Genomic DNA, 12,355 nt, shown 5'->3' with positions numbered 1-12,355 from the left:
TGAAAAGCTAAAAGCTGCATGGCTAAAAGCTAGACACAAAAAAAAACTAAAAGCTAGACACAAAAGCTAAAAGCTAGACACAAAAAGCAAAGTTTGATGGTGTGCTGAGTATTTAAACCGGGCTGTTTAACACACCCAAAATGGTGCCTCGACCAATTGTAGCTCGGGGTGTTGCAATGCTTCTCCTCATTCATAAATCAAATGTTCTCTTATCAGTAACATGGTCCGCGTTTTTCCCGCTCTTGCCGAGTATAGTTTGGACATGATTTCTATAACAAGAATATGATACATTTGACAAAGAATTGATTGGAAGAAACGTTTCAAGCAAGAAGATTCAAACTCACACATACCAAACATGAATACGAACAATTAAGCTATTCAATAGTTATTAAAAATACATACACAATAAATGATTAAGACCTGATAAGTCACATGTGGGTTACATACATGATATGGAGTTATATATATATATAATGATTAGTTGCTCAAGTCCTTTTGGTGTCATTTAGGTGCATGGAAAGGCAGTTTCCGTGCCATTCTGTGAATGTATGAAGACCAGAGATTAAGAGGTCTGTAAGGAATCTCCGAAAGTCTGTTCTTTGTCATGAGGTGGGGGATGTCAATTCCAAAGAGTTTGTGACTGTAGTTACTATCATGTGATAGTCATGCGGTCATCTCTTTGACCATTTAATCTTGATTACTTGCACTAAAATTGACAATCTCCTTCCTGAGTTGTTATGATCAGTGTGTTCCTTTTGTGTTAATGTTGAAAGCTGTTCTGTGAAAGAGTTTGTTAGCCTTGCTTCAGACTGGCTAGGGTCTGATTTATGACATCCAGTTGTCTTGGACCTCTGTGGAATTTGGACTCCTCGTGCCTCAACCATGTTTTGATCAAATCTTAGATTGTCTGATTCGGTCTGATATCCTACACCTGACTAAGGTCTATGGAGCACTCTGTGCTTTTCGCTTCCTCTCTTTGACCAGTATCTCTTATAGTGGCTCTTTCATAAGCCATCCTCAAACGAGTAATATTATAGTTGACATGCTAGAGCAATCCGAGGAAGTTCGGGCATTTTCATTGTTAATGTAGACACATTTAATTGTAAATGAACATGAAGATGTACTGTAATTGTTCGTTTAAACACTCCTCTACATGTGAAATCAGTCAGTATATGGGATACATTATGATGTCTGTGCCCTTTGCAGCGTTGGACAACGGCACTATTTTAACTGTGTTTGTCAGTAATGTGACTGTAGTTCCAAATAACAAGAAGCTATGTTTCCAGTGAGTAGTGGTTTACCATTGCAAAATGCTAGTTTTGTCACATTTTACTGCTCACAGTTTTACAGCCGAGCAAAGTGAGGCAATATCAAGCACATTTGCTTAAAATCTCTGCAGTTCATAATCAGTTGGTTAGTTCGGGTATTTAAATCATAGAAATGGGCAAGATTGCCTTTGTAGCTTTTTTTATTTTACATTATTTTTGTGTGTGTGTGTGTGTGTGTGTGTGTGTGTGTGTGTAATTTTTTGATAAATTGTGTTGATCATTACTATGTTTAAATATAAATAAGTGCATCAAAATATAATATGTTAATCATACTGTTCTAAAATGTTTGGCAAAAAATATATATATATATTATAATTCTCGTTCACCACTCCTGGCTGGTGGAACGATCTTCCCACCCCTATCCGGAATGCTGAATCCCTGACCATTTTCAAGCGACAGCTGAAAACTCATCTCTTTCGAAGCGACTTGACTTCATCATAAAAAAAATAAATAACCATATGTGTATATACTGTATATATATATAGATAGATAGATAGATAGATAGATACAGTATATATACATGCAGCCTGTAACTGTGCAGTATAAACTGCTCAAGAAAGCATCATCATTCCCTGCTAATCTGCAGAAGGAGCGAGGCGGTGAGGACGCACCCTGCACCATGTGAAATGAGGAGAGACATTGATGATGGCGGTAATGACGAGTGGAGCAGGGAGTGTGGAATCAGACAGAGCACAGCCAACTCTTCAACACTGCACTGTCAACATACAGAAACTAGAACATTCTGCTCCTTTCACTTCCTGCCTGAACATGGAGGGAATATTTCACCTCAAAATGAATTAACATTTGGAGAATCATACTGACCACTGCTCGTCATGCAGGTACAAAGAATGTTGACATAGGACAGCTTGGAATACACAGACTTGAAACATACTGCACGAGTCATAAGAAGAACATTTTTGAGGCTTAAGCACTGTAACTGTCTATAACATAGGCTCACTAGAAAAATATGTCTCAACCTACATTTCTGCAAAACTCCAAAAACTTACTTGCAGAAATGAACAACAGTTGCAGAAACATTTTTTTTTCCATGTCAGAAACAGGGCAGATTATCGATTAATAAAGACTCATTTTCGTGTGGTTCCTTACGCAATAGTATTTCATGAGCGCAAAACTCTTTTACTGTAGTGCGTGATTTGTAAACTAATACATTTCATCATTTGCATCGCATAATCAGCTTTTCTGATGTAGTAAACTTGCTGGATAGCACACCCGGTGCAGCATTACACTTGAGATGTGAAGCGCTCGTGTATGAGTCCTGCGAAACACGAGTCATGATAAAAGAGCTCAAAACTCGTAGAAGCAAGACAAAATGACATGGTTGCAAATGTGCAGATGCTAAGTTATTTACAAATGCTATAGAACTGCCACAATACATACAACAACCGACATGATAGAACATTGCCAGATTCATGTTCATCTGTTTCGGATAAAACTGAATGCTTTAGCACGACTCATTGCACAAGTGTGGCGAAACATGTCATTTTGCAACACAATGTCATTTTGATGAAATGTCAACATTGACACTTTTTTATGACGAGCCTGGCTTGTGTAATCACATAGAATTTTTTGGAACGACACGAAGGCGAGTAAATGATGGCGGAATTGTAATTTTTGGCTGAGCGATTTCTTTAGCAATACAAAGATCACACTACCACATTCTCTCAGACGCACTTTTGGGTATTTCAATAAACACCATTCAAGGTTTTCTTTGTCTGATCTCCCTACAGACGGGGCTATTTTTGAAACAAATAGCTGCGGATGAAAGGGTGCCACTGGAAGTCATTTTGGTGTAAAGGGTAAAGAGATTGCGAGCCACGTTGCCTTTTCTTCCCAAGAGTCCTCCTTTGTCCATGGTGAGAGAGGGTCTTTTGAAGAATGTCACCGCGGATCGCTCCGGGTTGTCAGGCCTTTGCGGAGAGTGCTGGATATTACAAGCTATGTCTCTCACATGACTGCACGCAAACCACGGCTTGAGCGATCGCCCTTTGTTGCCGCCAAGACCTTAATGCATCTTGTCTCTCAATGCCAGCGCTGGTGAAAGAGCTGCCCCAAACATGTGAAGGTGTGCCGAGCACTGACCTTACTGCTCCAGGAGCCTCACACCACAGGTTACGTTAAAATGGGAAACCATCATATTGGTACCATATGAATCATACACACTTACATGTGTGCACTTGATCCAATTATGCCAGAATCGTGTCTGATTTGTGCTCATCGTGTCTGAAATAAGAGTAAGTCCTGTGGCAACGAATCCTAATGCTACACATAAGATGACGTTCTAGAGAACTTGGTGCTTCTAACTTCCCTGCAGCAGGTTGTGGAAGCTGCTTTTTCTATTCCAGTATTTCAGAAGCACTCTGACCTGAACCCCACTGAACAGCTCTGGGATGAATCTGAACAGCGAGTCGGACCCCATCACTCAATATCGTCTCAGTCGAAAGATACTAAATCGCTGGCATATGACCAACAACTTTATTTTTACTCTGATTAAAAATTTGGACAGATCCGTGAGGTTTGACTTTACTGCAACTTTTTGGGATTGTGATGAAATATAATTATTATATATATAATAATTATTAAACGCAAAAACATGTCGTTAATGTAATTCAGAAATTACAATAATTTTGTCATGTGAATCTCATGAATATCAACCAATATATCAAAGAATCAACCAATATTAGCATAGCAAAAGAGACAATATTTTATAACTGATTTTTTTTTTTAGAATGTATAGGCCTACGTTAGCATTAGTTACTCTAATAGTTAACATGAAATTATGCTCACCAAGGATTTATTTGAACAAATATTATTACCATTTAAAACAGCTGTTTTCTATGTGAATCTCTGTTAAACTGTAATGTATTTCTGTGATGCGCAGCTGTATTTTCAGCATCATTCCTCCAGTCTTCAGCGTCACATGATCTTCAGAAATCAGTATAATATGCTGATCTGCTGCTCAAGAAACATTTCTGATTATTATCAATGTTGAAAAAATGTCTTCACTGTCACTTTTGATTAATTTAATGTGTCCATGTCAATAAATAAATAAAATCTTATAGAACCCAAACTTTTAAACAGTAGTGTATAATAATAAATAAAAATACAGCAGTTATTTATCATGTTTAATGTTCATTTCTACACAAACTATTGGTTTTTAATATAAAAAGCTTTCCCTAAACATGAATTAACAATGAACAACAACAACATTAATCAAGACTAAACAAAAATATGTAATAATGACATTTTTCAATTTTAAACAATAGGCTTGTTCATGACTAGTAAGAATGGAGAGTTGGGTGGACATGAAGATAATGTGAAAAATCGTAACGGTACTAAAAATAAGCTTCTTCACCATATTTAATCTCAGTGTCTTTGTTTTGATTTGGGGGTGAGATATGAGCAGGGCTGTTCTCCTTGAGAATCATTAAATGACTTTTAAAGAGCGTTAATGTTGAATGTTGTGAGGTACAGTGGTGGTTTTTAATTAGAATAACCTGCCAGCACTGACACCGGATTTAAAATATTGTGTCTTGTGTGACAAACATTCTTTTTGAGTTTTATTTAGAAAAGCATCTAGACCAGGAATGAATGCAAATGCATAAAGATGCACGCTCGAATGAGCTGAAGAGCGGAGCCGCGGCGTGCTGCCCTTTAATGCGATGGGTGGGATCCGTTTCAGAGAGAGCAGATAACATGTCACTTCCTGGCCACACACATGACTCCCCGCTGCCCTCAGTCTCTCTGTAAGGGGACCTCCGGCGGCTGCGCTCAGTGAAAGCCCTCTCAGATGTCACGTCTGCAGGTCCACCGTGTGCAGTCCACCGCTGCGAGTCCCCAGGGCTCCATTATCTGCTGACGGTGCATATTGATCTACCGCAGAGGATGCCACCTTTGCTTTGCAGATACGGCTGCATGGGAGGACGCTCACAGTGTTGTGAGGGGGCGAAATGTCTCTCGGGTTTGTCAGAAAAATCTATTCAATTCGACATGCGAACAGCTGCATCTAAAACACAGCTGGCATGGACTGATTTTTGTCAGTAAAGTAAATGGGAGGAACAGATTATCTATTTGAGTTCAAGTAATTCAAAATGTATAAATGCAAGTCCTGAGCAACATCCGAATAAACTACTGCAATGCTGCAACATCTCTGATCAGAGGAATCATCCACATCTTAAAGGGACAGTTCACTCAAAAATCCCTCAAACACACACGACTTTCGTTCGTCTGTGAAACGCAAAAGAGATTTTGAATAATGTGCCTGCTGCTCTTTTCCATTCACTTACAATGCATCAAAAGGGCATTGTAACAGGAGTCCATACTGTACACATTACTTCAGCTGCATGGCAAAAATTACCAGTACAGTTCATCAAAATATCATATTTACCATCTCATATAGACTGACATAACCATGGCACATTCATCTCTGCTGTTTGCTAAAGCAAGCATTACTATGGGTACAGGTATATAGTATACAATGTAGTATACACTAGACTGTCTAATGTTTATTTTTAGATAGATAGATAGATAGATAGATAGATAGATAGATAGATAGATAGAGAGAGAGAGAGAAAGAGAGATAGATAGATAGATAGATAGATAGATAGATAGAGAGAGAGAGAGAGAGAGATAGATAGATAGATAGATAGATAGATAGATAGATAGATAGATAGATAGATAGATAGATAGATAGATAGATAGATAGATAGATAGATAGATAGAAAATAGATGCCCCTTTCAAGTCAGGGTTCTGAAATGGAATGCATCATGACTTCTGGTTCATTTGTCACACTGGAAATAGATCAAGTCGGCATGAATTGCATTGTGGGATACTCTGTGCAGTGTGCTCTGCTGAGACTTCAGGTGGGCTCTTTTGATTTGGGACAGTACACAAGCATCAAGGACATGTTCCTGGCTGATACAGGTAATGCAGTGAAATACATCAAATGTACCGGAGAGTCTCTTTGGTTAATGAGGCTAGTGTTTTAGTAAGTGGGCAGGACTTGTCAATAATCATCTGTCAGTCATTCTCCTCCCAGTTGAGCCTTAGTTAAAGATAAAGTGTGTAACCTCAATGCTTCTAGAAGAACTGCAAACATTTTCAAACTGTTATCCATTGGTGAGAATGCATGCGATGGGGAAGCATGATGGGGCGTCTGAGGACTGACGTATTGATCCAGCGTCTCTACAGCAGAACAGCTTCAGAAGGGCTGAGTACTGTATGCAAACTCATCTGTGCTCTCTGCCTCATGTACTGTACCGTGTCAAAGCATGCACGCAGATCTGAAAAACACATGAAATATTAAATATGTTGTCTAAGCTGGTCCACAGAATTCATCTCCTCATGCTATTTAACTCCACGAATCTGCACATTTATTTCAGAAGCTGCACTACTAGAGATTTGTTACATTTACCTATGTGTATTTGCTATTGATTGTTGATTTTATAGTTATTTATATTGATGTGTATAATGAAACATTTAATATTTAGAATTAAATTGTTAATTCACTGTCAGAAAATCCTTCCAACAGCTTGTCACTGGGGCAGTTCCCTCAAAAGAAACACCTTTGTACCTTCTTTACCCCGAAGGGTGAATATTAGCACCTTAGAGTAGTAATTTGTACCCTTTTGCATCTTTTTTTAAAAGCTTCATGCTGATCACCATATATACTGCCATTGCATGGACAAGCACAAGCGGCCCGTATGCCCTCTAAATGATGATTTCATTTTCATTTTTGGGTGAACTATCCCTTTAAAGCCGTTATAAAATAGCCGCAAACATTCTACCTTTCCTTGTGTCAAAAAACTGAATCCCAATGATCATACTGGTTATGTACACCTTGGATGCACTGTAAATCACTATCAATAAAAACACCTGGCATTTGCATAAACGTTAATCTAACTGTTTACTTACAAGCACAATTTTTGCAATGTAAAGGTTTCACACAACATATAATGGCTCGAATAACTTAATTTCATCTCACTTCAGTATGACTTCACAATAAGGACAGCTGTTCACATGCCATTAATAAAGTATTATACAACAACTGCACGAATCATATTTCATTCAGTGAGTCATGTGTTATAAATGGTAAATGATGATGTATGGCAGTTTAAGAGAGATTAGTCCATTTCCAGCGCAGCAATGCAGTTCATTTACAGACTAACATGACAAATACTGTACTGATACTGTACATGTGAGAGCGTTTCTCATCCTCACATGAAGCTGACAGTGTTTGGGAAGCTGCTCTGAACCCGTATCTCACTGAGTTACAAGGTACTCTATGAAAAAGTATTTTTAACTGATTGCTCAAATGAATGGTCTGTGTATACTGAATCAGACTTTCAGACTCCTGTTGTTTGGCTGTAAAGCTGCAGGCAAAACTCACTGTGACAAAAACAATGTCATTTTACACCATCATTCCCTGGGAAAACAAGCCTGTTACCACAAAAGCTAAAACCAGCTACTACACTCACACTACTAAACAATGTTGCTAGTTAGCAGTCTCTCTACTGATCAGTGTGTACAGACAAACAGCACTGACTATTTTCATAGTATTGCACTTTCATCACTGCTAAAGTCTGGATTTAGAGTAAATGAGTAAATTATTTTTCAGTTGTGCGTGAATAGTTCTGCTATAGGTTTACTCACAGAAGAAAAACCAATTCGTCTGCCTGTTTCATTGCCATTAAACAAAATGCAATGCTCTAAGCCCTCGGGCCCCAAGTCCTCCGCCGAGGCCATGCTTTCGTGACGTAATGCCGCATAGGCTGTGGGGTAGTGGACTGCTGTGGGGCTCGACTACAGGACACTTGAGGGGGCGCTCGTGAGCAACCTGCTGGGACATGATGTTCACTGTAACAACGCAAGATCAAGTGCAACATTTGGGACAGAGCCTATGAGATTCCAGCAACTACATGACATTCATGTAACAAACCAGAGCCGAATGCATCAGCAAGAATGTAGGTTTGCGGCTGAACACATGATTCTGAGGCTGATAATGTGTGAAGAACAGCATCTTGGGATGTGTGTGAGGGGAGAAGCTGCCAAACATCTGCTGCTGTGCTGTGATGAGGTGATCTATGAATATAACACTTGCAAAAGCAACTGCTGTTAAATCCTGAAACGCTTATGTGACTAAAAATGCAGGACTTACAGTGCGCAGAACTCACTGCCACTATGCCAGGATGTTGTTATGCGGTGGCTATGTGCTCTGAGGGTTTTTTAGTCGCTAGCTGTTGTTAAGGTGGTTTCTAAAGGCCCAGGTATACTTCATTTTCTGCGTTCTGCAACACATGCGCAGTACAATAGCTTGTTATACTCTCCCAGACATCAGAGGGCAGCACTGAGTCATGTCATTCACAGGACATTCGAAAAAGAAAAATAGAGAATCTGCCATTTAATGCAAAGTTAGAACAAAAAATGAAGCAAAATATATGCTATGTGTTTTTCTTCTATTTTGTTTTGTATTGTACTCTTCTTCAACTAATGTACAGTACAACACAACTGTGCATATTGCCAGTCACCTTGCGCATGTGCTGTTGTACATGCAAAGCAGATGGTCGAAGTATACTTTTGGCTTAAAGTCCCCATGAAATCAAAATTAAAGTTTTTTGGGTGTTAGTATCAATATGTTAGTCTTAAGGTTATCTATAAGGCAGTGTGCTCCAAAACAGTGACAAAATTCGCATTTAGAAGATATAAGCATTCAAAGCTTGCAGTTCGTCACTTCCGCCAAAACGGCTCAACAATTTTTTTGACGTCACATCGTACTTCAGCTTCTCATTAAACTTTCTGTCCAATCAAATGCTCTCTAGAAACCCAAGCCCCGCCCCCTACACTATAAAATAGACGCTGAAGCCGCGGCTGAAATCGGTCACTTGTCCACAGAATTAGTATGTTCTGTACAGTGAATGGCTATTATTATGACTATATAGGGGACAGGGAACGATTCAAACAGTGTAAATATGCTTTCCATTGAGGAAAAAAAGAAGTCTGGTTTGGTGCTGTGTCACGCTAACCACCGCACACACACTCTGCTCCGGTCCAGAGACACGATAGCACGGAGCGGATCACATGCGCGAGTCGGCACAGACCACAAAATGTATCGGAGCTATTTGAATTCTACACAGAATGCTATATTTTATAGCAATATGGATGAGATTGTGGCTGGCATACCCTGTCAAATGCGGCTTTACGGAGCTCAACGGCTCTGAACGGCTCTAGCCCAAGCTGTGATATAAACGAACGCTATTGGCTATTTAAAAAAGGGGCGGGGCTGCTTGATATGTCCCGCCCTGTCTTCCTGTTTCAGTTAAAATGACGTCAACACAGAGTAACGCTGCGTGTTTCTAAGCATTTCATGGGACCTTTAAGTGTTTTCAATCTATCTAGCATGAAAGTCTCTGAGATGTTCTGGTTTCTAGGGTCCCTACTGCAGGATGACACACGCTGAAGTTTAACATTATGAACTCTAATAGCGAAAAAGCTACATTATTGAATGTCTGCTATTTCTATTTACAATTCAAACAATGTATAATGATCAGCATTGTACTGTATTTCCAGTCTTTTACAGCCTGAATGTATCTAACTGTATGAAATGCATTTTTTTTACAGAATTGATGCAACACAGCGATTCATTATGGGCCTATAGTAATGAAACATGCCTTAGCCAGGTTTATTTGTATTGAATGGCGGTAGATCACAAAGCTGCCCCCCACCCACTCAAAACCCTGCAGTCCCTGAGCTAATGATTAATACTGTACTCTGTGCACAAACACAAAGACAAGCTGTGAATAAAAGATAGAAAGATCCCTCCAGGATAACGCAAACCATTTGACCTCATCCGCGGCGTGTTCACTCCGTGTGACAGACGATCCGGCACCACGGGCTGCACTTCTGTCTGTCACAGCCCGGCTGTGGGCTCGTGAGCGTCCGGCACATGTGCGCGGGGATGACGCATCAGAATGCAACACGCACTAACCTGATCCCCTACAGATACAATCATACACCCCCACACACGCGGGTAATGAGTGAGCCTCCCGCTACCGGGCATGATGAAGGACGAGCCACAGCAGCAGCAGCAGAAGTCAATTTCTACAGTAATTACAGCAGACACACATTTACTGCTGAAAAACTTGTGCATATGACACCTACTGCACGACTAAAATGCAGAGCATGCAGTTGTCTACCACTTATGAAATCAGCTTAACCTGTTCAGATATTACATTGCTGTATAAAAATTCAATATAATGTTTTCAAGTACGTTTTTCAAAATCTTCATAACAAGTTTGCTGTAATAGTACATTTCAACTAAGATTTTAGTACATAATGATCTACAGCACTACTGTCAATGTCAAAAAACTTGTTTGTCGCAGTGAAGCTACTACTCTGGAGGTCACCACCATACATCTTTCCCTGACCGCGTCAAGAATCTACATCCGCACGACAAACTTTACACCGCCTGACTTACTCTGAAGCGGTTTAACTCAACAGCGTCAGGAACCGTCCCCGTCGCTGCTCGGCAGCAAGATCTGTCTGCGCTCAGGCGGATCTGAGGGCACCCATGCAGAAGAGCTTTGACATAATCCCATTCAACTGTAACTGGAGCTTCCAGAGGAGAAAAAACAGCTGTGACACTGGTCAGGAGCTCCGCGGGCTCGTTTGAGACACGGGGAGAAACCTAATGTGTCCCCACCTGCCAGCATGCCAACCTTCTGCATTTGAAGGGCAGAGACACACACATGCATTTCAGCACAGCTGCTCCACGTTCCTGCACGCCGCATTGAGGATCGCCGCCGCAAACATGCATTAACTGTAAAACGATGCGGCACTAGTAGCATAGGTGAGTTTTACTTACTGAACCAGACGATCATGTCAAATCCACAACGCTGTGAGTCACAAAGAAGAGAAATCACCCTTCAGCATCTGTACCGAGAGACGCGCACACACACAGCCTCAACCATACTACACAACACACTGACAGAGAGAGAGAGAGAGAGAGAGAGGTGGAGGGAGGGAGTGAACCCTGCAGAACACACAGAGAGAGACATGAAGAGATGGGAACAAGATGGGGATGGGAGATATGGGCTTTAAAAAATATCACAATATTTCTGGTATTTATTGTGATAACGATATCAATGACGATAATTCAGGGAATCCTGTTTCTTTAGAAAAAAGTATTATCTTTCCTTTTTTTACCCAAAATAGCATTAATGATTACACACGTAATGTAAAGACTGTTTAATTAATACTGGAAGCCGAAGGGCGCTCTTGCACAGAAACTCCACATATCCATAGCAGAAGTAATACTACTGACGACGCTCCAGGAAGGTATCCAGTTATCGCTGAATAAAACGCACAACGAGAAAGAGACCTTTTAATTGGTGAAACTTGAGGAAATTAAACATACAATTGCACAAAATACAGTGGTGTGAAAAGGTTTTTGCCCCCTTCCTGTTTTTTTTTATTTTTTGCATATTTGTCACACTTAAAAGATTCAGATCATCAAACAAATTTTAATATTACACAAAGATAATGCAAGTAAATGCAAAATGCAGTTTTTAAATGATGATTTCTTTTATTAAGGGAAAAAAGCTGTCCAAACCTGCCTGGCCCTACGTGAAAAAGTAATTGCCCCCTAAATCTAATAACTGGTTGTGCCACGCTTTGCAGCAACAACTGCAATCAAGTGTTTGTGATAACTGGCAATGAGTCTTTCACATCGCTGTGGAGGAATTTTGGCCCACTCTTCTTTGCAGAATTGTTTTAATTCAGTCACATTGGAGGGTTTTCGAGCATGAATGGACTGTTTAAGCATCTCAATCGGATTTAAGTCCGGACTTTGATTTGGCCGCTCCAAAACCTTAATTTAGTTTTTCTTGAGCCATTCAGAGGTGGACTTGCTGGTATGTTTGGGATCATTGTCCTGCTGCATAACCCAAGTGCGCTTGAGCTTGAGGTCACAAACTGATGGCCGGACATTCTCCTTCAGGATTTTCTGATAGAG

The 12,355-nt window shown here is 40.2% G+C and overlaps 1 protein-coding gene across 7 annotated transcripts in view; it reads right to left on the bottom strand.

The window, feature by feature from the left end:
• LOC107561799 (plasma membrane calcium-transporting ATPase 2) overlaps positions 1–12,355 on the bottom strand; it is a 175,256-nt gene that overhangs the window by 80,372 nt on the left and 82,529 nt on the right. For 6 of the 7 annotated variants that reach the window (XM_016246286.1, XM_016246290.1, XM_016246289.1 and 3 more), the window contains exon 1: positions 11,207–11,316. The exons of the other annotated variant lie outside the window; for it this stretch is intronic. The gene's annotated coding sequence lies outside the window, so the exon portion shown is untranslated. Of the gene's footprint in view, positions 1–11,206; positions 11,317–12,355 lie in introns of those variants that run through there. 7 annotated transcript variants of the gene reach the window in all.

Source organism: Sinocyclocheilus grahami, unplaced genomic scaffold (genome assembly GCF_001515645.1).
Source record: "Sinocyclocheilus grahami isolate Dianchi unplaced genomic scaffold, SAMN03320097.WGS_v1.1 scaffold792.1, whole genome shotgun sequence".
Classification (NCBI taxonomy): domain Eukaryota; kingdom Metazoa; phylum Chordata; class Actinopteri; order Cypriniformes; family Cyprinidae; genus Sinocyclocheilus; species Sinocyclocheilus grahami.
This window is presented reverse-complemented; position numbering and strand designations above follow the sequence as displayed.